A 27,549-nucleotide genomic window follows, 5' to 3' on the forward strand; every position below is an offset into this window, starting at 1 on the left:
TCATTATTTTTTTTTAAGGCGTCAGGGCACCCGCCATATATTACCTAATAAGGGTTTAACCCCCTGATCACCCGGCAGGTTTTAGCATCAGTTAGGGTTAATCGTCAGCCCCAGGCAGCGTCAGATTAGTGCCAGTAGCGCTAACGCCCACGCACGCACCATACACCTTCCTTAGTAGTATAGTGTCTGAACAGATCAATATCTGATCTGATCAGAACTATATTAGTGTCCCCAGTAGTTTAGGGTCCCCCATAACGCAGCATTAGTGGGATCAGCCCAGATACTTGCTAGCACCTGCGTTTAGCCCCTCCGCCCAGCCCAGCCCTCCCAACTGCAGTATCAATCGATCACTGTCACTTACAAAACACAAAACACATAACTGCAGTGTTTGCAGAGTCAGGTCTGATCCCTGCAAACACTAATGCCTCGTACACACGGTCGGATTTTCCGACAGAAAATGTTCGATGGGAGCTTTTTGTTGGAAATTCTGACCGTGTGTAGGCTCCATCGGACATTTTCCATCGGAATTTCTGGTTCTCAAATTTTCCCACAACAAAATCCGTTTGCGTAAATTCTGATCATGTGTAGACAATTCCAACGCACAAAGTGCCACGCATGCTCAGAATAAATTACGAGACGGAAGCGCTCGGTCTGGTAAAACTATCGTTCGTAATGGAGATAGCACATTCGTCGCGCTGCAATTTTTTAAATAGTTTAATGCAGCGCATTTTCTTCTTCTTTATAATTCTAGAAGAATGAAGATGTTTTGCTACTCATATTCACACAGAGTTCTCACAAACTGATTTCTTTATTATTTCTCGTGATCTCCTGATTAATATTAGTTTTTTTTTTTTCGGCAGATCTCCATGGTAATGTTTAGAATTTTTTTTATTATTTTTGTTTTGTTTTTTATCAAGATCTACTATTTTTTTTTATAGTGATCTCCCTAATATTTTTTCTCGTTTTGTGTGTCAAGTTACCACAACACCATTATTATCTTGTATTTTTTAATCTCAAGGAGGTTTGTTTGTGTTGGTGTCCCTTGTTAATTTGACCTTGTATTTTTGAAATGTACCTGCCTACTCACAAACAAACTCTCCTTTTTGAAGCAAAACACATAGGCAAGTATTTCTGAAAATAAAATAGACATTTATTCTGGGTCATAACAAAATAAAGAGGAAGGCAACGCTGGAGAAACTGCTGAAATTGGCAAAGCCTTTGTACCCCAGGGTACACATCAACTGTTTGCCAGCCAAAATTGGTGGTCTGAGGAGTCCATATAATAGTGAGCACAATCTGGTCCAGGACTCCAAAAGATCAGGAACAGCAGCAGATGACATCTATGTCCCCAGGCTGTGGTCATACCACAGCCTGCATCTTTTACCAGACCAGACTAAACCCAGGCCCTCACTTTTTTGTCTTCCTTACACGCTTCCTTCCAGGTTTGCTTCCAGGCTGTGGTGTTGGAGGTGTGGCAGGAGGTGGAGGAGGAGGAGAGTGGTCCAACTCACACAGGTGGGTTTTGTGTGTGAGTAGGCCCCTCAACCCCTTATTTTGGGTGATGACCATAATTTCCTCACACAAGAGGCGTTGGCCCTCTTCCATTTGCTGCATTTTGTATGCAGTCATGCACGCAAAGGCCTCTTGGAGAGTGGGGGAGGTTCTGAGGGCCTCATTAGCATTCCTAATCAGCCTGAGCGCTGCCTCCTCCACGTTACTCCCCTTCCTGGCTCTTTTAGTTTGAACATGGACGGGAGTAACTTGAGATTGTGTGAAGCCTCAGCTGGGGTGTAAGGAAGCGTGGAAGGTAGGATTGAGAGGGATTTCCTGACTTCAGTCTGGTCTGCCAGAAAATGAAGTCTTTCATAGTACCACAGCCTGGGTACATAAATGTCATCTGCTGCTGCTCCTGATTTCATGGATTTCTGGACCTTAGTACGCTCACGATTATATTTGCTCCTCATGCCACCAATTTTTTTTCTTAAATAGTTGATGTCTGCCGTGGGGACCTGCGGCTTCACCAGCAGTTTCTCCAAAGCCGCCTGCCTCTTTATTTTGTTATTATAATGTAGATGTTTGAACTGCCACAGACAGGGCAGCTCCCTGTACTTGTCTATGAAGATTGGGAGAAAGCTGTGGTCTTTGAACCCATCCATTTTCTTTGCCAGACACAACACAAGACAAACCCTAATGTCAGCCTAAACTCTCATAATCTTGTCCCAATATAGGCCTCAATCGAAAAGAAGCAGTATAGTCCACTGATGCACCAAGTTCAAATTGTACCTTCAATATAATGATCGTCCTCTGCTCACAGATCGTACGTACGACGCACGCGTGTTACGCTTTATATACACTGCGCATGCATGAAACTTCGCCCGCTCCTGACGTTCTTTCTAGTCTATTCCCTGCCCCTTCTCTTTTGGCACAGTGGGTAGAGAACATGGTGGAGACACAGCAGGTGCATGCAGAGGAGAGCAGCAACGACGAAAGTCCGGAGCCACAAACGTCCCGATCCCAGAGGAGATTTAAGGCCTCAAATATGTCCTTTGAAGAGATGGTGGACATCTTGAAGAGGGCTGACTATGATGGGAAGTATGGACCTTACCCAAACCCAAATGTGAGAATGGCCAAGATCATGACTAAAGTTGTGAAGAGTCTGCACCGGAATTTTGGGGTACGACGATCCAAGAATCAACTGAGGAAACAATGGTCAGACCTCAAATTGAGGGAGCACGATCAGTACAGAAGAATCAAGAGAGTGCTGCAAAGAAGTAAGTAGTTCCTATTATTATTACTTGCATGCTGCTCCTTGTGCTTTTCCTTACTGTTGTACAGTTTAAAATGGCAACTTTCATGTTCATGGGCACAGTAATCGGTCGTAGGAAACATCGTTCGTTCGCCCACTTATAAAATGTTTTGGGCAGATGCAGGTTAACTACATTTGTTCAGGCCTATTTGTATTAAAAGAAGTTTGTTGTCTAGATGGGTTTGTACTAGAATGAAATGCAAACTTTATTCAGTGTAAGGAGAGGACACTCAGCAGCTGTTTACACATCTGGACACAGGAGCACTAGTGTGGCACACCAGAACAAACTTTTTAAGGTGTCCCACACAGGTGCTCCAGTGGATACTAGGGGTTTCTACATGTGTGATACTTTAACAAAAAAGGGAAGTATTCCAGCTTTAGAAAGGAACTAAAAATTTCTTCAGCTTGGAACTCTGCCAAAACAGACAATTGTATGACACTTCCAAGCAATGTTTCATATTCCTATTTCTGCCCTCAATTAACTTTGTGCTAAGTATACCTATTTTTTATTCACATAGGGGATAAAAGACTCAGAACATCAGAGGACACCAGGAACCCCACACCTCCTAAAGAAGGGGAAATCCCAAAACCACAAGCAGAGGATGAGGAGGGAGAGGTTTATGAAGTGGGAAAAATAGTCACCACAACAGGTGAGTGTCTGAGACCACAGCTTCAGGTAATAGATGTATGCCTGCATATTTATAATACATGTTTTTTTTTTTTTTAGGTGATGTGGATGTTGTGGAAGAAGAATCTCATTTCACCAGTGAAAGTGCCCAGATCCTCATCGGGGAGATAATGGGGTGCAATCGTGATTTAGAAAAGATAAAGGAAAACATCAATGATGTTCAACAAAAAATGGAGAACATCATTGATGTTTTAGGCAGAATATAAAAAAATATAAAACACACAAAAATTGTACCGTTTTATTGTGTATTTTTGCTTTTAAAAACAAGTTTTAAAGTATTTTAAAAGCCAAATTTTGAAGATGCACACGGTGTGTCAACATGTGCTATCTGCCATCACAGGATATCAAGGTACGCATTTTGTGGGTGCAACCCCTTCCTCACAACTGATCCCCCATGATAGGAGCTAGCACATGTCGACATTAGGCATGGGATCAGGAGGGAAATCCTCATTTTGAATCCCAATTTGTGTGCATCTTTGGCTTTTACAGGGGTGACATCACCCCATCTGATGAAGGCGATATCAACACAGTTTGGACATACTAATGACTAATATTGCCTTCACTTTATCAAACTTGAACTTTGTAAGTTCCTGAGTTGTGTATGTTATGTTTTGAAACATGCCTGTTGATCCAAAAAAAGGATATTTCTAATGTGACCAAAAAAAATGTAATACACCAAAGATGTTGGTTTGTTCAAAAACCTTTTTCTAACGCACATGTGAATGTGCTTTGAGTAAAATGTTTTCTACTCAACAATGTGTGGCTTCTTCTTTCAATGCTAAAAAAGCAGTTTTTGTAGTAAGTTGGTGTTTACAGTGACAATGGGGGTTTTTTACTAAAGGCAAATCCACTTTGCACTACAGGGGCACTTTCATTGCAGTTTCAAGTGTATTTTTGCAGTGCACTTGGAGTGCAAAGTGTATTTTCCTTTAGTAAATAACTCCCACAGTGCTTTTTAATTTGCCACAATCATGCCATTTTCGTGACTACCAAAAAAATCACAAAAGAAAGAAACACAATCAGTAAATAAAAGGAAATATCATTTCAGTTTATCCAAAAAAAATTTATTTTTAAAATGTTTCTTGATTGTGTGGCATATTAATGGCCCCCCTACCCACAAAGTACTCCAGATACAGTATCTCACAAAAGTGAGTACACCCCTCATATTTTTGTAAATATTTTCTTCTATCTTTTCATGTGACAACACAGAAGAAAGGACACTTTGCTACAATGTAAAGTAGTGAGTGTACAGCTTGTATAACAGTGTAAATTTGCTGTCCCCTCAAAATAACACACAGTCATTAACGTCTAAACCGCTGGCAACAAAAGTGAATATACCCCTAAGTGAAAATGTTCAAATTGGGCCCAATCAGCCATTTTCCCTCCCCGGTGTCATGTGACTCGTTAGTGTTACAAGGTCTCAGGTGTGTTAAATTTGGTGTTATCGCTCTCTCATACTGGTCACTGGAAGTTCAACATGGCACCTCATGGCAAAGAACTCTGAGGATCTGAAAAAAAAATTTGCTCTACATAAAGATGGCGTAGGCTATAAGAAGATTGCCAAGACCCTGAAACTGAGCCGTAGCATGGTGGCCAAGACCATACAGCAGTTTAACAGGACAGGTTCCACTCAGAACAGACCTCGCCATGGCCGACCAAAGAAGTTGAGTGCACGTGCTCAGCGTCATATCCAGAGGTTGTCTTTGGGAAATAGACGTAGGAGTGCTGCCAGCATTGCTGCGGAGGTTGAAGGGGTGGGGGGGGGGTCAGCCTGTCAGTGCTCAGACCATACGCCGCACACATCAAAATGGTCTGCATGGCTGTCACCCCAGAAGGAAGCCTCTTCTAAAGATGGTGCACAGGAAAGCCTGCAAACAGTTTGCTGAAGACAAGCAGACTAAGGACATGGATTACTGGAACCATGTCCTGTGGTCTGATGAGACAAATATAAACTTATTACTTTCAGATTTGTCAAGCGTGTGGTGGAAAACAGGTGGGGAGTACAAAGACAAGTGTGTCTTGCCTACAGTCAAGCATGGTGGTGGGAGTGTCATGGTCTGGGGCTGCATGAGCACTGCCGGCACTGGGGAGCTACAGTTCATTGAGGGGACCATGAATGCCAACATGTACTGTGACATACTTAAGCAGAGCATGATCCCCTTCCTTTAGAGACTGGGCTGCAGGGCAGTATTCCAACATGATAACGACCCCAAACACACCTCCAAGTCGACCACTGCCTTGCTAAAGAAGCTGAGGGTAAAGGTGATGGACTGGCCAAGCATGTCTTCAGACCTAAACCCTATTGAGCATCTGTAGAGCATCCTCAAATGGAAGGTGGAGGAGCGCAAGGTCTCTAACATCCACCAGCTTCGTGATGTCCTCATGGAGGAGTGGAAGAGGATTCCAGTGGCAACCTGTGAAGTTCTGGTGAACTCCATGCTCAAAAGGGTTAAGGCAGTGCTGGAAAATAATGGTGGCCACACAAAATATTAACACTTTGAGTCCAATTTGAAAATTTTTACTGCGGTTTAGACATTATTGGCTGTGTGTTGAGTTATTTTGAGGGGACAGCAAATTTACACTGTTATACAAGCTGTACACTCACTACTTTACATTGTAGCAATGTGCCATTTATTCTTTGTTTTCAAAAGGTTTTTATTTTATAACAGGAGGAAAACAAATATAAAACAAGACAGTCAGAACAATAAGCGTGAAAGGTTCAGGCATCTAAGATTGTTTACAAAAGTAAGGTACAGAAATATACTGCCAAGTTGAATACACCTATTAAAACAGTTGACAGAATCTGAAAGTCTAAACTTTGCCGAGTGAATAAAACACGGCAAGAAACAAAAAGAAAAAAGAAACTAAATAAAGGCATAATACTTACAATATTCAAAAAAAGAAGAAAGAAATTATAAAACGGTCAGGTTTGGAGTCTACATAAAAACCAAGGATTCCATTTAGCATCATAATGAGGCATAGTGTCATGTAGGGTGTGATAAATCTTGTCAGCCAACATCATGTGATCAATTCTTGCAACTACTTGCGAATATGGAACTGAAGGTGACTTCCAATGCAGAGCAATCACCCATTCCATAGCTACACAGATAGAGTGAATCAGTTTAACCAACGGTTTAGGGGAGTCTGGAGGAGACTGAAACAACAGGCAGTGTTGGTAGGAAATACTAAGAGGTTTACCAGCCAATTTATCTATCACCTTCAAAATCTCCTTCCATGTGGGTTGTAACTTCTCGCATTCCCAAAAGGTATGGAGAAATGAACCTTGTTGTAGGCAACCCCTAAAGCATAGATGGGAAGATTGTGGGTAGATCTTGTGAATGCGCATTGGGGTGTAGTACCAGCGAGTCATCAGTTTGATAGCAGTTTCACGAACCATAATGGCTTTGGTACACTTGCGCAAATTCTGCCAGCCATTCACCCAGTCTATGTCATTGTCCTCCAAACTAATTCTAGTTCCCACTGAGATCTATACTTTAGGGTTGAGTTTTCTGTATAAGCCTCTAAGTAGTTGTAGACTAATGAAATAAGGCCCTTTTGGCGACGTGAAGTGTGGCAGAGGTCCTCAAACAGAGTCGTGGAGCTCGATATAGGGACAGGATAGTGCTGTTGGAAGAAGTGTCGTATTTGTAAAAAGTGATAAAATTCACTGGTTGGAATATGGTAATTTGTTTGTAAATGAGAAAACGAAATGAATTTTGAGTTTAAGCGCAATTTATCTAACGTAGTTAGTTTTAAGTCAATCCAGAGTTGGAAGGAAGAAGGTCTATCATAGGCTGAGGGGAATCTAGAGTCTCCTAAAAATGAGGCCCCTAGAGGTGTAGAAGAAATGAGATTATATGTTTTTTTGTATAGGTCCCAGAGTTGAAGGCCTGCCTGCGTAATCAAATTTTTAGATCCCAATTCAATTCCAGCCGGATTGTTAGACCACATAAGGCCTGGGAGAAATTGAGGAGCGATGGATTCACATTCAAATTGTACCCAGGGGACTCTGGAGTTGTGAATGTTCCATTGAGCTTGTTGAGTGTATCTACTGGCTAGGTAGTAAAACCATAATTGAGGGACCCCCAAGCCACCCCTTTTAGAGGAGTGGTATAAGACTTCCTTGTCAAAACGTGGGGGTTTGCCATGCCAAATAAATCTATTAAATAATGTCTGTATAGTATGTAAGTAGGTTTTAGATAGTTTAAGAGGCAGGGTTCTAAAAAGGTAGAGAAGTTTAGGGAGAATTGTCATCTTAAGTGCAGTGATTCTACCAAGAAATGAAATGTGTAGGTGTGACCATTGTTTAAGGATACCTTTCAGTATAGAAACCATCGGTGGGAAATTAGCCTCAAAGAGTCTGCAGAAATCTTTGGTCAGGTTAATTCCTAGGTAGGAGAGGTGTGATTCGGCCCAAATAAAAGAATAGACTGATTTAAGATGATGTAATTCCCCAGGTGTGAAACCTACCGGGAGGGCACTTGATTTTGCCATATTTATGGATAGGCCTGATATCTCTGCAAACTTTGATAAGGTCTGAAATAAGTTTGGTAAAGAGATTAGGGGATTGGTGAGAAACATCAAAACGTTGTCTGCATACATCCCACATTTGTACACCGAGTGGCCTTTTGAATAACCTGAAATATTTGGGTTTTGGAGTATAGCTATAGCAAGGGGTTTGAGTGCTAAGGCGAAGATTAAAGGTGACAACGGGCATCCTTGTCTTGTGCCCTTGCCCAGGCTAAAAAACGTAGAGCTACAGCCAGGAAGTCTAATCCTCGTCTTAGGGTTACGATAAAGAACTAGAAATGCTTGTAGGAATGCCCCCTGGAAGCCCATGCGTTGTGGTAGTGTGGTGATAAAAGACCATGAGACACTATCAAATGCCTTCTGTATGTCTAGGCTAAGCAAAAGGAGTTTCCGCGAAAACAGGTTGGCATCTTGTATTATATTTATCGCAAGGCGAATGTTATCAGTAATAAGTCTATGGGGTATGAAACCAGACTGGTAAGGGGAAATAAGTGAGGGAATAACAGTTGCTAGTCTATCAGCCATGATCCTACTAAAAATGTTCAAATCATCATGAATGACCGAGATAGGTCTATAATTTTGGGGCAGGGTATGGTTTTTATTCGGTTTCGGTATCAAGGACATATTGGCTAATAACATCTCTTCAGGGAAACTACCACCTTGCAGTACCCAGTTAAATAAATGAACTAATCTAGTATTAAGGAGGGTGGAAAATTTCTTATAGTATAGAGAGGAAAATCCGTCTGGACCAGGGGCTGAACCTGATTTTAAAGATTTTATTACGTTCAAAACCTCTGTAGGTGTGATGGGGCGTTCAGTTTATCTAGTTGTGTGGGGGTGAGGCTAGGAATAGGAACATTCTGGAACCAGGCTTTGTCAGATGGAGAGGGCTTTAGTTGGGAAGGGGCTAGCAGGGAAGCGTAAAATTGTTCAAAAATGTGAAGGACCTCCTGGGGATGGGAAGTGGTGTGCCCAGAGGGGGTCATTAATCTATAGACGTGGGGCGGACGGGAAGAGCAATTCAGTTTTCTAGCGAAAAGGGTAGAAGCGGAACTCTCATGAAGAAGAAATTTGGCTTTAGACCAACAAAGAGCCTTTTCCACCCTTTTCGACAAGATGGAATCTAACTCAAATCTCTTTTGGTCAATCAACTGTCTGGTGGATTGTAGATGTAGGTAGTTGGTATTCTTATAAAGACTATCCAGGTCTTTAGTGAGGGTTAAAATGTTTTGTCTGTCAGTTTTGCTCTGGGCAGAAGCTATACTAATTAGTTTACCTCTCAAGGCTGCCTTATGTGCAGACCAAATTGTGGAGGGAGGGGTCTCTGGTATGGCGTTGATATTAAAGTACTCCTCAATGGCTTGTGCTACCTCTGCCTCCACAACCGCATCCGAAAGGAGAGCCTCATTCAATCGCCATGAGTAAGTAGTGGGGGCTAGCCTAATGTACTGTATGTAGTGGTGAAGGCAGTAGCATGATGATCCGACCAGGTACAGGGGTGAATGCTAGCATCTGTGGTGTTAGCAAGAATAATGGGGGTTGTATAGATATAATCTAATCTTGCGTAACTATTGTGGGGATGGGAGTAAAAGGTATACTCCCTAGCACCAATGTTATGTGCTCTCCAGGAGTCTACTAGTTGATGGTCCAGTAGGCCACTAGAGAGGGAACGAGGAAAAGATTTAGAGGAGGGAATCAAAGTGGATCGATCTAGGTTAGGGTTGGCCACCATATTGAAGTCCCCTCCTATTATCATGTGTGGTGACTGAAAAAGAGAAAGGCGGTCAAAGAAGGATTTAAAGAAAGAAGCTGGGGAATCACTGGGAGCATAGATACTAGCAATAGTTAATTCTCTATTATGAATAAGACCCTTGATTATCACAGACCTACTATCTTTGTCTTTATAAACCTGTTTTACTTCCATGGGGAAGGAAGAGTGCAAGAGTATGGCGGCACCCCTGCTTTTCGTCTGGTGCAAAGAATAAAAGGCTTGAGGAAAGTTTCTGTGGAAAAATTTGGGGTGTGAGGAGTGCGCAAAATGTGTCTCCTGTAGGAGGAGAAGTTGAGCTCCAAGCTGTTTATAAAAGGCAAAAGCTTTCCTCCTTTTAATTGGGGAGTTAAATCCCTTAACATTATGTGAAATACACTTAATTACCATGGTGGTGGTTGTAATAATCTATAGCACTGGGAAGATTTAGTATCCAGAAGATGCCTGTAACTAGCATTTTGCATTTCCAGGCCCAGAAAGGGGGCAGACATACTCAAGCACTGGAGGGCAGAAAAGATAAACATATCACCAATGTAGGCCATAATAGCTAACTTAGGCATGTAAACTGGAAAATACAGCTTCGTCAAAGTCTGGATGCAAAAATGGTATAGCAGCTGAACCTAAAAAAAAAAGAAAAAAAAGATGGAGAAGAAAAAAAGAAAAAAAACACAAGTCCGATAACAATGTACATGTCATCATAACAAGCAACTGGATCAGGTAAAAGTAATAGACCTGACAAAAGGAAGCACAACTCACGAGACAACTAGGTCTCGAACCCAGCCGGTAAGGAGTTCTGTTCTATGCTGATCAAAGAAAAAGAAAAAAAAACAAAAAGAGAACGTGCCTGCAGTAATGACACAACCAAAAATAAAAAGTTGTCAGAATCTGCGAGGCTACGGCTGGGTGGGGTAAACATGTCGCGGCTCCAAGGGACAGACATCCAAGTTATTGCAAACTGGAACGGGGTGCATGTTGCTGCAGCATCTTGTCGGTATCATCTGTGCTGGGAAGATCATCGAAAGGGATCCTCAAGTCTATCTCCGACGTTATATCGAATCCTTCGCCTGTCTCTCCTGGTTGGAGGTGTTTGCCAGATAGGTGAAGGTCTGGGAGTAGAAGGGGGCCAGCGAATGATGTCAGGATCAAGAAGGCCCAATTTCACCAATACCTCTTGACCTTCCAGGAGTGATGTGGCTGAATATGTGGTGCCATTGTGGGGAATTACAAGCTTGAAGGGGAAGCCCCATCTATAGCGAATGTGAGCAGCTTGAAGGGCAGTAGTGACCTCTTTCATGCCACGTCTCCTATCCAGGGTGGCAGGGGAAATATCCGGGTATATTTGGATGGTACGGTCGTCCAGAGTGATGCGTTGCTGATTGCGAGCAGCTCTGAGGATTTCCTCCTTAATTAAAAAGTCCTTCATGCATAGAACCACGTCCCTAGGGGGTTTATCATCAGGAGGTTTAGGTCTGAGGGCTCTATGTATGCGGTCACAGGTGAAAGATCCAGCATCAGTATCTGGGAGCAGAGATTTGAACAGGCGGATCATTGTGGGAATGAGGTCTGTCACCGATTCCGGGATACCTCGTATGTGCAAATTGTTGCGTCGATTGCGGTTATCGAGGTCTTCTATTTGGGACTGCATCAATGAGAAGGCAGAAGCTAGGGATTCATGTTCTCTGGAGAGGTCACTGTAGGCAAGCGCCAGCTCGTCATGCTTAGTTTCCAGTCTTTCAGTCCTGGAGCCTAAGGCTGCAATCTCCTGAGAGAGAGTATGGGAGGTTTTGTGCAGCTCAGTCTGGAACTTGGTAGCCAGCCTAGCGTACATGGCCTCCAGGCTATTCTCCAGGTCTGTCTTAGTAAGGGAGGCTGTGTACTCATGGCTAGAGTCCAGTGCGAGCACTTGGTCGGGGGAGATATCCTGGCGATGAGGCAGGAGACGGAGGTTTGTTTCTCCCTGCAGCGCCATTTTGAGACATGCTTCCGAGCTCACGTGTGCGGAGGAGATAGTGAGTCAGGGTGTGCTGAGACGATCCTCTGGGTTTCTTCCTTCTCCCAGGCATGCACCACGTCTGAGGGGCTCGAGGGGTGATAAAATCACTGAAAAGATCGCTGATAATAGCCCTGCGGAAGCCGTTTTTGTCCCGAGCTGGACGGAGCTACACCATCAGACGTCCATCACGCTCAGTGCCGCGCATGCGCCCTTGTGCCATTTATTCAGTGTTGTCACATGAAAAGATATAATAAAATATTTCCAAAAATTTGAGGGGTGTACTCACTTTTGTGAGATACTGTATTTTTGTCTCAATTTGCGGGCGCTTTGGGGGGGGCAAGCCAGGACGGCCAGCTTCAAATGCCATCAGGGTTGAAGGATCAGGAAAGTCGGCCTCAGTCCCAACTGAGGCCACATAGTTTGTTGTATTTTTGCGAAGAAAATTGTGCAGAATGCAGCAGGCAAGCACAATATGGTTCAGTTTATATTCCGCTATGCGGATTGGTCTCAGAAATAGGCGGAACCGGCTGGCCATTGACTCAAAAGCATTCTCCACCACTCTTCTGGCTCTGGCCAGCCAGTAATTAAAAACCCTCTGGTCCAGGGTGAGGGTCCTCATAGGGAATGGCCGCATAAGATGGTCCCCCCCAGCGCAAATGCTTCATCTGCGACGAAGACGAACGGGAGTCCTTCCACATTGTCTTCTGGAGGTAGCAAGCCCAAGCTGCCATTCTGGAGCCATCGGTAAAACTCCGTCTGGGTGACGAATCCGACATCCAGCCATTTTTCCCCATGTCCACATAGAGAAAATCATATGTTGCCGACACCACCGCCAACATCACTATACTATAAAACCCCTTGTAATTATAATAGTATGACCCCGAGTTGGGGGGTGGGACTATGTGGACATGTTTCCCATCTATTGCCCCTCCGCAGTTGGGAAAGTCCCAACGCTGGGCAAATTGGGAAGCCACAGTCTGCCATTCCTGTGGCGTTCAAGGAAACTGTGGAGTCATACAAGAAAAAAGTAATTAGTCATTTTGCACATAACATTGCAAGCAGATTAGACACAAGCATTCTTGGCCAACATCAGTGTAACATTTATTTGTAGGAGCATTTAAAGACAAATATATAAAGTACACTTAGCATATTCCTCACCCCCTTGGGGGGATATGTTTTGGACAGGTAACCGTCTCTACTTCATTGAGAGCTGAATGCATAAATAATGTGTGTTACTTTGGCCAGCCCTTCCTTACTTTACACTATTGGCAGCCCACTGGACAGGTAAGAAGTGTCATAATACAAAAATATGAATACACTCTGTATAAATTGAAGCACTTTTTTACATTCTGCAATTACCTATCAAGATAACAGGAGAACAAAACTTTAAACAGTACCATTTGAAAGTATTCTGGCAGGCCTTTGCAATACATGCTTTGGTGAATTCATCCATAAATATGACCACAAAAAAGAGGTAGGTATAGTGTGTATGGGTTTGACAAAGTCAGCAGATAGAGGATTGGTATCGGTTGACTTAGCAGTTGGGGGGGAGGGAGGGTTCCAAATGATTTTGGGACCCCAAAAAAAAGCCTCTGGCACTCTGCATGAATTTAAACACACAAATAACATTTAAACACATTTTAGGAGGTGTTTAGGGTAAAGCAGTACTATGGAGCTGACAAAATACATTGTTAAGTGACTAGGCTAGGTGTGTATGGGCCCAGGATAGCATGCTGGGGAGGTTTGTGAAGGCAAATATGCATGAAGGACAAAAAAAAGTTAAAAAAATTCCAGCATGCATGAGGACAAAGAGGGCATTCACAGCATATTACAATCATAGTAATTAGGGAATGATGAAAGAAATATAATACATTAGCAAACATTAAATACATATAATGTGATGTTAAAGGAGAAATCTTACCTTAATATAGTCCTTCTGCAGGACCTGTATAATGGCAGAACAGGTCTCTGGAATAATGATCCCCAGAGCCTGAGGGGAGATGCCCGTCGAGAACTTGATGTCCTGCAGACTTCTCCCCGTCACCAAGTACTGCAAGGTGGCAACTAGCCTCTGTTCATGAGTGATGGCTTGCCGCACGCAGGTGTCTTGCCTGCTAATATAAGGGGACAGCAAAGCCAACAGATGGTGAAAAACAGGGTCTGTCATCCGGAGATAATTCCTGAAATCATCAGGATTATTCTCACGGATCTCCCACAACAAAGGCATATGAGAGAATTGGTCACGCTGGAGCAACCAATTCTTCGTCCATGAACTCCACCCCACCCTGTTCCTGTCCAACACCAAGCCCCTGCACAGCACGAACTCTACGACTAGTACGTAACCTCAACATGGCTTCAAAATGGTTGGCTGGTCAGAACGAACTAACAGAAGGCACTGAAAAACAGAAAGGCCTGAGAAGAGCGAGCTGAAAATCAGAAATGAGCGGACAAGAATGCACTGCAAATTCAAATACGTACTATAAATTACGCACTGAAAAACCAATGCGAACTGACTACACACACTGAAAACCAGATACGAACTCACAAGCACAAACTGAAGAGCAATAAGGATCGGAAAAGCACGAGTCTGAAAAGCGTGAATCATCTCTCACCAAACTTCAACTAACACGAGATTAGCAGAAGGAGCCCAAAGGGTGGGGCACTTGGTAATTAACTTCCTCTTTCTTTTTTTTTTTTTTCCACATCAGCGAAAATCACTAGAGGGCAGAATCAGATTAACATTCATTAACTGTCGCCTTCACCAGTTCACATCATTGTGGTATATATTTTCCTCTTCTGGTTTTGTACTTTTTCTTACTTAATTTTGGTGTAGAACGCACATACCCAAGGCATACAATTTTATATAAATTATTTGGATTATTAACTAGTAAGCACCCTCATGACTAGATATAAATCCCAATTACGATAATTTTTCCTTCCTCTTTCTAGTGCCGTTGTACGTGTTGTACGTCACCGCATTCTTGATGTTCGCAATTTCCGACCAACTTTGTGTGACCGTGTGTATGCAAGACAAGTTTGAGCCAACATCCGTCGGAAAAAAAACATGGATTTTGTTGTCGGAATGTGTGATCGTGTGTACGGGGCATAACAGTTTTTTGGTAGTGATTGAAGCAGGCTCTGACAATTAGGCGCTCTTTTTGCCTTCGAGTCGCACTAGTTGTACCAGTAAATTTAGAGGTCACAATATCCACTTAAGGGTACACTAGTGAAGAGGCCTACACGTTTCTGAACATGACAGATGAGGTGAAGAGGAAGTCACCCATCTGTTAGATTCAGGCTCAGAATACGAACCAGTAGACAGCAGCGGAACCCTGACAGGTAGCTCTGATGACGGAGTAGTGGTCCCTGCTAAGGTCAGGCGTACCCGACCCCATTCTTCTTCTTCTGTTGTTGAGGTGCAAGAACTGCAGGGCTCTTTTATGGAGCAGAGAGCCAGTACTAGTGCCACTCATCCTTCTGGTGAACTGGCAAGCATCAGTGGCCTAGTACACCCTGGTCGTAGACAAACCAGCACTGCAGTATCACATGGTGTTGTGTAAGTTCCATAAGTGCAGTTCAAGCTGATGCGGTGGCTAGCACAAGTAGTGTCCCGCAGCCACCGAGAAGACAAACACAGGCCTGTTGAGCCCATAGGGCCCTTCCCGCTGCATTTGCCCATCCTAATTGGGAGCCCACAACTTCTGCAGCGCCCGTACTTCCCCCATTGTTATGCTAGTCCATGACAAGGGCTAGATATGAGCAGATCTTGCGGTTTATGCACTTCAACAACAATGAACTCTGTCGTCCTCGGGGTGACCCTGGATTTGATGGGCTCTACAAAATGTCGGCCCCTCGTAAACCACTTCAATCAACAGTTTGCAGCCTTGTTTACTCCTGACTAAGTTGTCTGTGTTGATGAGTCCCTGATTAAGTTTTCTGGCCGCTTGTCTTTCAAACAGTATCTTCCCAGCAAGCGTGCCAGATATGGGGTCAAGTTGTATAAGCTGTGTGACAGGGCAACAGGCTAAAATATAGTCACGTGGAGCACAAGAACTGCCCAGACTACATAGGGAGTGCTGGCAAGATTGTTTGGGACTTGGTGTCACCCTTATTCAGAAAGGGGTACCACTTGTACGTGGACAATTATTACACAAGCGTGCCACTTTTTGTCACATTTTTGATTGTGGAATTGGCACATGTGGCACCGTGTGATCTAATCGCCGGGGCTTACCCCAGCGGCTTGTAGAGTCCCGACGTAGACTGAGAGAGAGAGCCTGCTTGAGATATAATAATTTGCTTGCAGTGAAGTGGAGGGATTCACAGAATGTTTTAGTTTTTTTCCTCCCTTCATGCAGATACGACAGTCCAAATTCCAACAGCGACTGGTGTTGTGGAGAAACCCCTCTGTGTCCATGAATACAACCTTAATATGGGAGGGGTGGACCTCAATGACCAGTTGATGGCCCTGTTCTTAATTGCCCGTAGAGCCAGACACTGGCACAAAAAAGTTTCTGTATACCTTTTTCAATTGGCTCTGCTGAACGCTTATGTGCTGTGAGCCGGCTGCATTAAAAGCATTTTCTGTATGTTCTCCGTGGTACCCCCTGATACAGGCATGACACTCACTTTTATTATACCTCCTGTGCTGACCACCCCGGTCTCTGCATTGGTGAATGTTTCCAACGCTAGCACAGACTAGTGGAGTATTTGCATAGGGTACAGCACTGCACATTCCTAGGACACACTTTCACAGGGTCTCCAAAGATACCATCACATTTTAAGAGAGCCGAGCCTGGAACCTTTACAGTTACAAAAAAAGTGTAAAAATAAAAAAAATAGTTAAAAAAACCCCAAAAAAATATAAAATAAAAAAGCCAAAAATAGTCGTAATTTTCTTGTTCTTCTCTCTCTATTCTCTCTCTATTGTTCTCTCTCTATTGTTCTGCTCTGCTTTACTGTATTTTATGCTTAACTGCAATGTTTTAATGTTACTATGTTATATCATGTTTGCTTTGCAGGTATGTCATTCTTTTATACTTTACTGTTTACTGTGTTTTATTGTTAATCATTATTTTCTTTGTAGGTATGCCATTCAGCTGCAGCACTGATTTATCTATCTTGATAGCAACAGCATTTGCTCTCACGATACGTAAATCAGCGACTCCAGCGCTGCAGGAGGTGATTTCACCACCACAGTTAAAAAAAAAATGGTGCATGTATTCCCATCAGTAGAAGTGGGTGGATGCAGGGAGGTAGTCTAATGGTGGGCATACCCACCGATCAATCTCTTTTTTCGTTCAGCCCACAGGCTGCATAAAAAAAGAACATTACAATATATGCCCAACAAGGACCAGCAATGTACTGTTATGTTGCTGGATTTTGAGTGGTTATACCAGAATGATGCCTGCAGGTTTAGGTATCATCTTGGTATTGTTCTTTTTAGCCAACGGTCAACTTTCATGTAAAAGCAATCCTAGCAGCTAATTAGCTGCTAGACTGCTTTTACAAGCAGTGGGAGGGAATGTCCCCCCCCCTCCCGCCGTCTTCCATGGTTTTCTTGGGCTCCCCCCACCGGGGGGAACCTGAGAATGCAGCTGGTGGTTCCGCCAGCTGACCATAGAGCTGATCAAAGACCAGAACGGCTCCAATCATCTCTATGGCCTAAGAAACCGGAAGCTACAAGCATTTTATGACTTCAGTTTTGCTGGATATAAACAGCGCCATTGGGAAATTGCAAAAGCATCTTATCACACCGATCTTGGTGTGGTCAGATGCTTTGAGGGCAGAGGAGAGATCTAAAGTCTAATAGACCCCAATTTTTTTTAAAAAGAGTACCTGTCACTACCTATTGCTATCATAGGGGATATTTACATTCCCTGTAATAACAATAACAATTATAAAAAAAGAAAGGAACAGTGTAAAAATAAAATAAAAAGGCAAAATAAATAAAATATAAATATAATTATATATAAATAAAGCACCCCTGTCTCCCCCGTGCTCATTTTCAAAGGCGAACGCAACTGTCTGTCTTGTGTCATATGTAAACAGCAATTGCACCATGCATGTGAGGTATAACCGTGAATGTCGGATCGAGGGCAGTAATTTTAGCAGTAGACCTCCTCTGTAAATCTCAAGTGGTAACCTGTCAAGGCTTTTAAAGGCTTTTAAAAATGTATGATCATCTTTTATCAAACATTTGGGCAATATAGTGAATTAAAATTCAAAAAAGTGTTTTTTTTTCAAAGAAATTGCGTTTGAAAAATCGCTGCGCAAATACTGTGTAAAAATATAAATTGCAACACCCACCATTTTAATCTGTAGGGCCTTTGCTTTAAAAATATATGTTTGGGGGTTCAAAGTAATTTTCTAGCAAATAAAAATGTTGGCTTTGTCTTTAAGTGGTTAAAAGAGTGGGTGATGTGCGGCATGAGCGTCTAATGTTGTGCATAAAATACAAGGACAGTTCAACCCCCCCCCCAAATGACCCCATTTTGGAAAGTAGACACCCCAAGCTATTTGCTGAGAGACACGTTGAGTCCATGGAATATTCTATATTTTGCCACAAGTTTCAGGAATATTTTAATTATTTTTTTTTTACACAAAGTTGTCACTAAATGATATATTGCTCACACATGACATGGTTATATGTGGAATTGCACACCAAAATACATTCTGCTGCTTCTCTTGAGTATGGGGATACCACATGTGTGACACTTTTTGGGAGCCTAGCCACGTACAGAACCCCGAAAACCAAGCACCACCTTCAGGCTTTCTAAAGGGGTAAAATTGTGATTTCACTCCTCACTGCCTATCACAGTTACAGAGGCCCTGAAATGTCCAGATAGCACAACCCCCCCCCCCCCCCATGACCCTATTTTGGAAAGTAGACACCCCAAGGTATTTGCTAAGAGGCATGGTGAGTATTTTGCAGCTCTCATTTGTTTTTGAAAATGAAGAAAGAAAAGAAAAAATGTTTTTTTCTTTTTTCAATTTTCAAAACTTTGTGGCAAGATCTGCAAAATACTCAACATGCCTCTCAGCAAATAGCTTGGGGTGTTTATTTCCAAAATGGGGTCATTTGGGGGGGGGCTGTGCTATCTTGACATTTCATGGCCTCCGAAACGGTGATAGGCAGTGAGGAGTGAAATCACCATTTTATGCCCTTAGAAATCTTGAAGGCGGTGATTGGTTTTCAGGGTCCTCTACGCGGCTAGGCTCCCAAAAATTCCCACACATGTAGTATCCCCATACTTAGGAGAAGCAGCAGAATGTATTTTGGGGTGTAATTTCACATATGCCCATGGCATGTTTGAAAAATATATAGTTTTGTGACAACTTTGTGAAAAAAAAAAAAAATAAAATATTCAATGTGCTCAACATGCCTCTCAGCAAATTCCTTGGGATGTCTACTTTCCAAAATGGAGTCATTTGGGGGAGGGGTTTGTACTGCCCTGCCATTATAGCATCTCAAGAAATGAGATAGGCAGTCATAAACTAAAAGCATAAATTCCAGAAAATGTACCCTAGTTTGTAGACGCTATAACTTTTGCGCAAACCAATAAATATACACTTATTGAATTTTTTTTACCCGAGACATGTGGCTGAATGCATTTTGGCCTAAATGTATGACTAAAATTAAGTTTATTGTATTTTTTTTATAACAAAAAAGTAGAAAATATATTTTTTTTCCAAATTTTTGGTCTTTTTTCGTTTATAGCGCAAAATAGAAAAAACACAGAGGTGATCAAATACCACCAAAAGAAATTTATTTGTGGGATAAAATGGACGCAAATTTTATTTGGGTGCAGCATTGCATGACCGTGCAATTACCAATTAAAGCAGCGCAGTGCCAAATTGTAAAAGGTGCTCTGGTCAGGAAGGGGGCAAATCCTTCCGGGCTAAAGTGGTTAGAAAATAAATATATATAAATATATATATCTATATATATATAGATATATATAGATATATATATATCTATACATATACCGTATTTATCGGCGTATAACACACACTTTTTTCCCCTGAAAATCAGGGGGAAATCGTGGGTGCGTGTTATACGCCGATCCCCCGCCGATTGTAAGCTTTTCGGCCGCTCTCAGCGGCTTTTAGCTTTTCTCGGCGGCTTTGAAAATGGTGCCGCCGTTCTCGGCCGCTTTCGGCCATTCTCGGCGGCTCTCGGCCACTTTCGGCAATTGTTGGCGGCTCTCGGCCATTCTCGACGGCTTTCGGCCGCTTTCGGACATTCTCGCCGCCTCTCGCAGTCCCGCAGGAGCCGCCGAAAGCCGAGTGCGCCCGAGAGCGGCCGAGAGCTGCCGAGAGCCACCGAGAATGGCCGAAAGCGGCCGAGGGCCGCCGAGAAAGGCCGAAAGCGGCCGAGAGCCGCCGAGAATGGCCGAAAGCGGCCGAGAACGGCGGCGCCATTTTCAAAGATGCACAGACTAGAGATGGACACTAACAAGGCTGCAATGGGGACAAGGCTGCAATGGGGGACAAGGCTGCAATGGGGACAAGGCTGCAATGGGGGACAAGGCTGCAATGGGGGACAAGGCTGCAATGGGGGACAATGCTGCAATGGGGACAATGCTGCAATGGGGGACAAGGCTGCAATGGGGGACAATGCTGCAATGGGGGACAAGGCTGCAATCAGGGACAACACTACAGATCGACACTGACAAGGCTGCAGATGGACACTGATGAGGCTGCATTGATGGGCATTTAAATGTAAGTTTTTTTCCTTAAACTTTCCTCCTAAAAGTTTTTTTTCTTAAAGTTCCCTCCTAAACTTGGGGTGCGTGTTATACGCCGGCGCGTGTTATACGCCGATAAATACGGTGTGTATATATATATATATATATATATATATATATATATATATATATATATATATATATATACCCTGCCACCCTCTACCAATGCCATGCATGCACCTCTGCAACCCCTGCCATCCTCTTCCACTGCTGCTCATCTCTGCAAACCCATGCCACACTCTTCAGTGCTGCTCACGTCTGCATCCCCTGCCACCATCTTGCAGCATGCTCACTTCTACATCCCCTGCCATCCTCTCCCAATGCTGCTCACCTCTATGACCTGTGCCATCCTCTTCCAAGGCTGCTCACCCTACATCCCCTGCCATCCTCTTCCAAAGCTGCTCACGTCTGCATCCTCTGCCACCTTTTTCCAGCGCTGCTCACCTTTGCATCCCCTGCCACCCTCTTTTAGTACTGTTTCTGTTCATCCCTGCATCTTCTACCACCCTTTTTCCACACTGCTCACCTCTGCCACTTTCTACCAATTCACTTCAAGCAGGGTGGTAAGTGTGCCCTGTGCACACTCAGCAAAGCAGCCGGCAATGGGAAAGACTGTTTGGCCCAACCCCACCCACTATGGGCTCGTTTACGCTTGTGGTGACCCCGAAGAGCAATCCATGGTGGTTCGATCTTCAGAGGGTGCCTGACAGACAGTGTGGAGGTGTTATGTATGTTCTTTCCCCATGGTCCCACTGTATGCAGAAATGTAGCTACACTCTCGAGATGAACTGGGGACTACGGACTATGGGATTTGAAGTGTGCATAGAGCACTGTACACTGTAATGTGCACTGTTTGTTTAAAAAAAAAGGAAGTGAGGGAGAATATGAGAGATTAGGAAGAAGGAAATACAGTTGAATTAGAAAGAAAAATGAATTACAAGGCCATTAAGTGGATGTGTAGATGTTTCTTTTTTTTTTTGTTTTTTTTTTGTTTTTAATAAGAATAAGGATATTGTTAAGCGTTGCTTTAACTGAAAAACAAAGATGAGTGAAGAGATACAAAGTGATCTATAGGAGACAATTCTCCTTGACCATGAGAAACACAATGCTGCTCTAACTGATGATACTTAAACTTCCCTCTGGATATATAGTGCTATCCATTAGCAATGTAATCTCTCTATACCAGCAGAGGAAGCACGTCATCTGTGTGTCAATCTGCAGACACAATAATCACTGGAAAAAAATAATTTAATTTCAGCCTTTGTTTTCTTTACTGCTGTCATATCTTTCTAGAAGAGCGACAGTCACGCTAGAAAGTGATTTGGACGTACAATATGTTTACCTCTCAGATAATTTACTCCTGCTGAACTTCTTAGAAAGAACAAGCAGCCATATTGATTATTGTCTGTGCGTGTGTGATTTATCTTTTGTTTTAGAATGCAGGGGCTGATAGACCAGGCTTACCATATCTAGGAAAGACCTGCTGCTTCCCGACACATCACTTCTATGTGACATTACAAAGTCTGTTTGAATGGTGGTTTCCTCTGGGCTTTCGAGGCTTCAGCTGGCCTTTTCTAGTTGCTGCATTTTTTATTTTACCATATGGAGTTCATTGCGAGCACTCTCACTGCCAAGTCTAATCTTAACTCACTTAATTGCCAGCAAAAAGACCTTGGAGAGATTAAGTAATTGCTTCTCGCTGGCTGACGCAAGTCTGGTGTAGCGCACAAGCTCAAACATATGACCTGAATAAAGTTATTTGAATAGTTACATTTTCACTGGAGTTAGGCATTTAGCTAAGCGTGACAGTAAAGAGTGTTTACCAATGCCTTAAATGATTTGCCATTGCAAATAGTTTTGTAAAGACGTATACTTGTTTTATAAATGCTTAATGCATAAAAAATAGGAATAGTATATTGTTAAGCTCAGTGCAACAAGGTAACATAGGTTGAATTATGACAGACCATTTTCCTTAAATCCTTAAAAACCCTTTTATCTTTATGTAGTACTCTAGATGTAGTTAGTTGTTAATGTGGGAAAATTTGGCCTGGCTGAGAGCCAGGTCTGGGTTGAATCTGGGTCAGAGCTGAGTGACTCAGGGAGGCTGGATGACTCGGCAAGCAACATCTCTGGTGAATCCCCCTGCTTTCTGGAACCTTGGAGAAGCTTCCAGAAGTAGAGGGTGGAGTCTAGGAGGAGCTGCTTGAAGTACTGATGAGGGCCCCAGCCAATCCCCAGCAAAATGGGCTGGCAGGGGATGGGTCACCTCATAAATATTCATGAGTCATGCCAACAGGGGCAGTCGGGTGGAAAATGCAGATGGAATGCTGAGGAGGCTGTCATGGCCCTTAAGGGTGCCCCTAGTCCAGGGGGGGGCGTGACCTCAGGCCTGGGGCTTGGGTTCTGGTTGGAATCTCTGCAACACACAGAGGAATCCTTTCTGGAGGCATAGGAGCAAAGAATGGTCAGCATGTCTAGGAGGTCTCTTGAGAAGTCAGCCGGATGGGCTCGTGAGTGATCAGTCTGTTGGGGACTGTGGAGAAAGTGTCAGTCTGGAAGGACTGTGGAGAAGTTAGCCAGGAGGGCTAGTGAAAGGGGCAGCTGCAAAGGGCTTTTGTTTTGATCTGGCTAAGTGTCTTGTCGGATCTGCTTAAAGTGTCCGAGTTGAGTTTTTCTGCAAGCAAGAGTCCTGGAGGAAATGAGGAGCGTATATAGACTCTATATAGAAAAAGATGTCCCTGAAGTTGTTTAAAGCCAAGTGGGTATCCCACAATACACTTATCTCCATCCAAGTTTATTACCTTCAATAAAACAAAAAAAACAAAAGTCATGGACTACTCTCAGACTCTCAGTGACTATGAAAATTCAGTGTGCCCGGATGTGCAGGCTGGGGGATCCCATTTTATTTATGGCTTCTTAGGGAGTGCACTACATTTAGAAACCTCAGTTGATCTTGAGAAAGATACAGTACTCCTTTAAAAGCCCTTTTCCTACAGACATCTCTGACAGTCTACTCATTCAACCACATATCAAAAAATACCAATCAATCGCTCAGAGATCACCCAAGGATGAGCAGGTGAGAACTTGTGCAAAATAAATATTTTTAAAGAATATTACCACTACTCAATGTCACACATTAATGTCCTGCATGAATCTCCATTGAGCCAGAATCCTTAAAGTGGTTGTAAAGGCAGAAGGTCTTTTTTATCTTAATGCATTCTATGCATTAAGATAATAAACCTTCTGTGTGCAGCAGCCCCACCCTTAGCCCCCAGAGTCTTTCCTCTCCTGGAGTTCCCAAGTGACAGGGTTATGGTCCCTGACGGTGCTTTATTAGACTTACCATATTCAAAGGTCACTATGGCTGCCGTTCTTTAAGCTCAATTGCCACCAGTACACATCAAGGATCTGGGGGCTATGTAAGCTTGGATTGTAACCATAACCAATATGTTTTTAAACTGTACATTGCTGCTGACCTATTTATTTATCTAATACATGGAAGCTTTGCAGACCTGATTGTAAATGATCACCTTGTAAAACAACCTATTCAGTTTAAAATTAAAATGAAAGGCAAAACATTTGTGCATACACATAAAAAAATATATAAATAAATTTTTTAACCTTTTTTATAAGTGATCACATTCCCTCTGTTCTCAGCTGCCTAAGAGCAGAAAAAGCAACAGCACACTGAACTTTCCAGTGAATGGCTGTGCAGCAGGGGCGTGTTAGGGCAAGTCTGATCATTGGAGGAGAGGAGACTGAGTTCCAAGCATAGCTAGGGAACTGACCACGCTGTGCTATTCTGTTTAGTGTGGTCAGTTTCTAATAGGAAAGCAGAGGTACTGGCAGGAACACCAGGGATTTCACATAAAGGAAGCAATACAAAGAGAACAGGATACTTTCTCATACAAGCACATGGTACAGCAGGCACATATCAGGGATATAAAGTGTTGGGGTAACAAAAGGTTTGGGCTAAAGGATAAAGGATTTTGGCTCAATGGAGATTCATGCAGGACATTAATGTGTGACACTGAGTAGTGGTAACATTAAAAAAAAACATTTCTTTTGCACACCTGCTCATCCTAGGGTAATCCCTCAACGCTTGGTTGCTATTTTTTGGTTTGTTTTCTGAGCGCTGTCACCCAATTGTTGAATGTTATGGATCTATAGCCCACTGGACTAACCATAGCTGCACTTAATGCTGGACTTTTTTGTGTCTATGTTGTTTAACCATATGAATACTGTTTGTAACAGTGGATGTATAAAAAAGGTCTATGGTCCATACAACCATGCAGAACAAACTAAGGGCTTTAGTAAATGCCCCCCTCTGTTATACTTGCGTTTCTGCCAAAGCAAAGAAACAAGTCCTGTGCAAGCAGTTGATCTGGTTGGAGCTTACCCAAAACCAACAGGGAGGGGTCCAAAACCAAGGACCCCTCCCTCTATCTCTACTTGACTGTGATCAGAACTGGTGATTGCTGCTGTTGGTACCCAGTGCTACATTATATAAGAAAAGAAATATAGTCATATGTGCCCCATACCCAGTAATTCTGGGGGACAAGCGGGGGAGCAAATTGTAGGCAATGTAGCACTGGGCAGGGATCTTTAAAGCGTTTGTTACCCCAACATTTAATATTCCTGATATGTGCCTGCTGTATCATGCACTATGAGAAAGTAGTCTGTTCCCTGCCAGTCCTTCTGCCTTACTTTTTAAAAGTGACCACACTAAGCAGGAGAATACACAGTGGTTAGTTCTCTAGCGATGCTGGGAACTCAATGTCCTCTCCTCCAATGATTAGACTTGTCCTGAAACCCCCCTCCCCCCTGCACAGCCATTCACTGGGAAGCTCAGTGTGCTGCTGCTTCTTCTCTCCCCAGATCTTATGCAGCTGAGAACAGAGGGAATGTGATCACTTATAAAAAAGGGAAAAAAGGTACTTACAGTGCATCCGGAAAGTATTCACAGCACTTCACTTTTTCCACATTTTGTTATGTTACGACCTTATTCCAAAATGGATTAAATTCATTATTTTCCTCAAAATTCTATAAACAATACCCCATAATGACAACGTGAAAGAAGTTTGTTTGTGATCTTTGCACATTTATTAAAAATAAAAAACGAAAATAATCCCATGTACATAAATATTCACAGCCTTTGCTCAATACTTTGTTGAAGCACTCTGCTGTGCTGACAACTACTGTCTAAAGTAAGTTCCATTGTGTTCCAGTTATTCAGAGTGACAATATGTTCCCACTGCCACTGCCTGTTGCAGCTGCAAATAGATGGCCCGAGAAGGATGACCCACTTGCTGGCCACCGAGGGACCACACAGAACCAGAATTGGAGTCATCTGTGGTGGGAGGCCTCTGGCCACCATCTTGTTTATATAGTGCTCCAACACAAGGGCCCAATCGCCGGCAGACACTCTACATTGTTTCACTGGTCAGTGGTTAGATGGGACATCTCTGCAGTAGGCAGTCGCGCCACTAGGGGTGGTGATTGTGGCTAGAGCCACGAATCTGGGGCCCATAGCCTCGAGTCCAGGGCCAGCCCTACCGTGAGAGTGTCCCGGCTGGGCTGCCTGACACTGCGCTGTCCCTTACAGCCAGGGCACTCTCACTGACTCTGCACTTCAAGCTTAATGCCGCATACACACGATCGGATTTTCCAGCAACAAAACCACAGATTTTTTTCCGAAGGATGTTGGCTCAAACTTGTCTTGCATACACACGGTCAAACAAATGTCAGAAATTCAGAACGCCAAGAACGCGGTGACGTACAACACGTACGACGGGACTATAAAAAGGAAGTTCAATAGCCAGTGCGCCACCCTTTAGTCTCCTTCTGCTAATCTCGTGTTTATCTCGTGGTAGTAGTTGTTTGGTGAGAGATGATTTGTGCTTTTCAGCCTCGTGCTTTTCAGTTTGTTTCTGCTTTTCAGTTTGTGCTTGTGGGTTCGTATCTGTTCTTCAGTGCGTGTTGTCAGTTCGTTCCTGATTTTCAGTGTGTTCTTCTCAGGTTCTTTCTGATTTTCAGTGTGTTCTGTCAGTTCGTTCTGAACAGCCGTTTGTTTATTAGCCATGTTGCGGTTATGTACTCGTCGGAGAGTTTGTGCTGTGCTTGGGCTTGGTGTTGGAGTTCTTGCTTTGACCCAAGTCCAGTCCATGAACAGGGTGAGGTGGAGTTCTTGGACGAAGAATTGGTTGCTCCAGCGTGACCAATTCTTTCACATGCCTTTGTTGCGGGAGATCCAGGAGAATAATCCTGATGATTTCAGGAATTATCTCCGGATGACGGACCCCGTTTTATCACTGTCTGTTGGCTTCGCTGTCCCCTTATATTATGAAGCAGGACATCACTCCCGAGTAGAGGCTCGTCGCCACCTTGCAATACTTGGGGAGAAGTCTCCAGGATATCAAATTCATGACTGGAATCTCCCCCCAGGCTCTGGGAATCATTATTCCAGAGACCTGTTCTGCCATCATTCAGGTCCTGCAGAAGGACTATATTAAGGTAAGTTTTATCCTTTAACATCACATTCTGTGTATTTAATGTTTGCTAATTTATTGTATTTATGTCATCATTCCCTAATTACCATGATTGTAATATGCTGTGAATGTCCTCTTTGTCCTAATGCATGCTGTAAACACCCCCTAAAATGTGTACAAATGTTATTATTATTATTATTATTATTATTATTATAATACAGGATTTATATAGCGCCAACAGTTTACACAGCGCTATAAATATAAAAGGAGACAATACAGTTATAATACAATAAAATACAAGAGGATTAAGAGGGCCCTGCTCAGAAGAGCTTACAATCTAATAGGGTGGGGCAGGTGGTACAAAAGGTTGTAACTGTGGGGAATGAGCTGATGGAAGTGGTAGGAGATTAGTTGGAGACATGATAGGCTTGCCTGAAGAGATGCGTTTTCAGGGATCCCCTGAAAGTAGCAAGGTATAGGGGATAGCCGGACCAGTGGATGTAGTGAGTTCCAGAGGATGGGAGAGGCT

Source organism: Aquarana catesbeiana, linkage group LG13 (genome assembly GCF_042186555.1).
Source record: "Aquarana catesbeiana isolate 2022-GZ linkage group LG13, ASM4218655v1, whole genome shotgun sequence".
Lineage (NCBI taxonomy): Eukaryota > Metazoa > Chordata > Amphibia > Anura > Ranidae > Aquarana > Aquarana catesbeiana.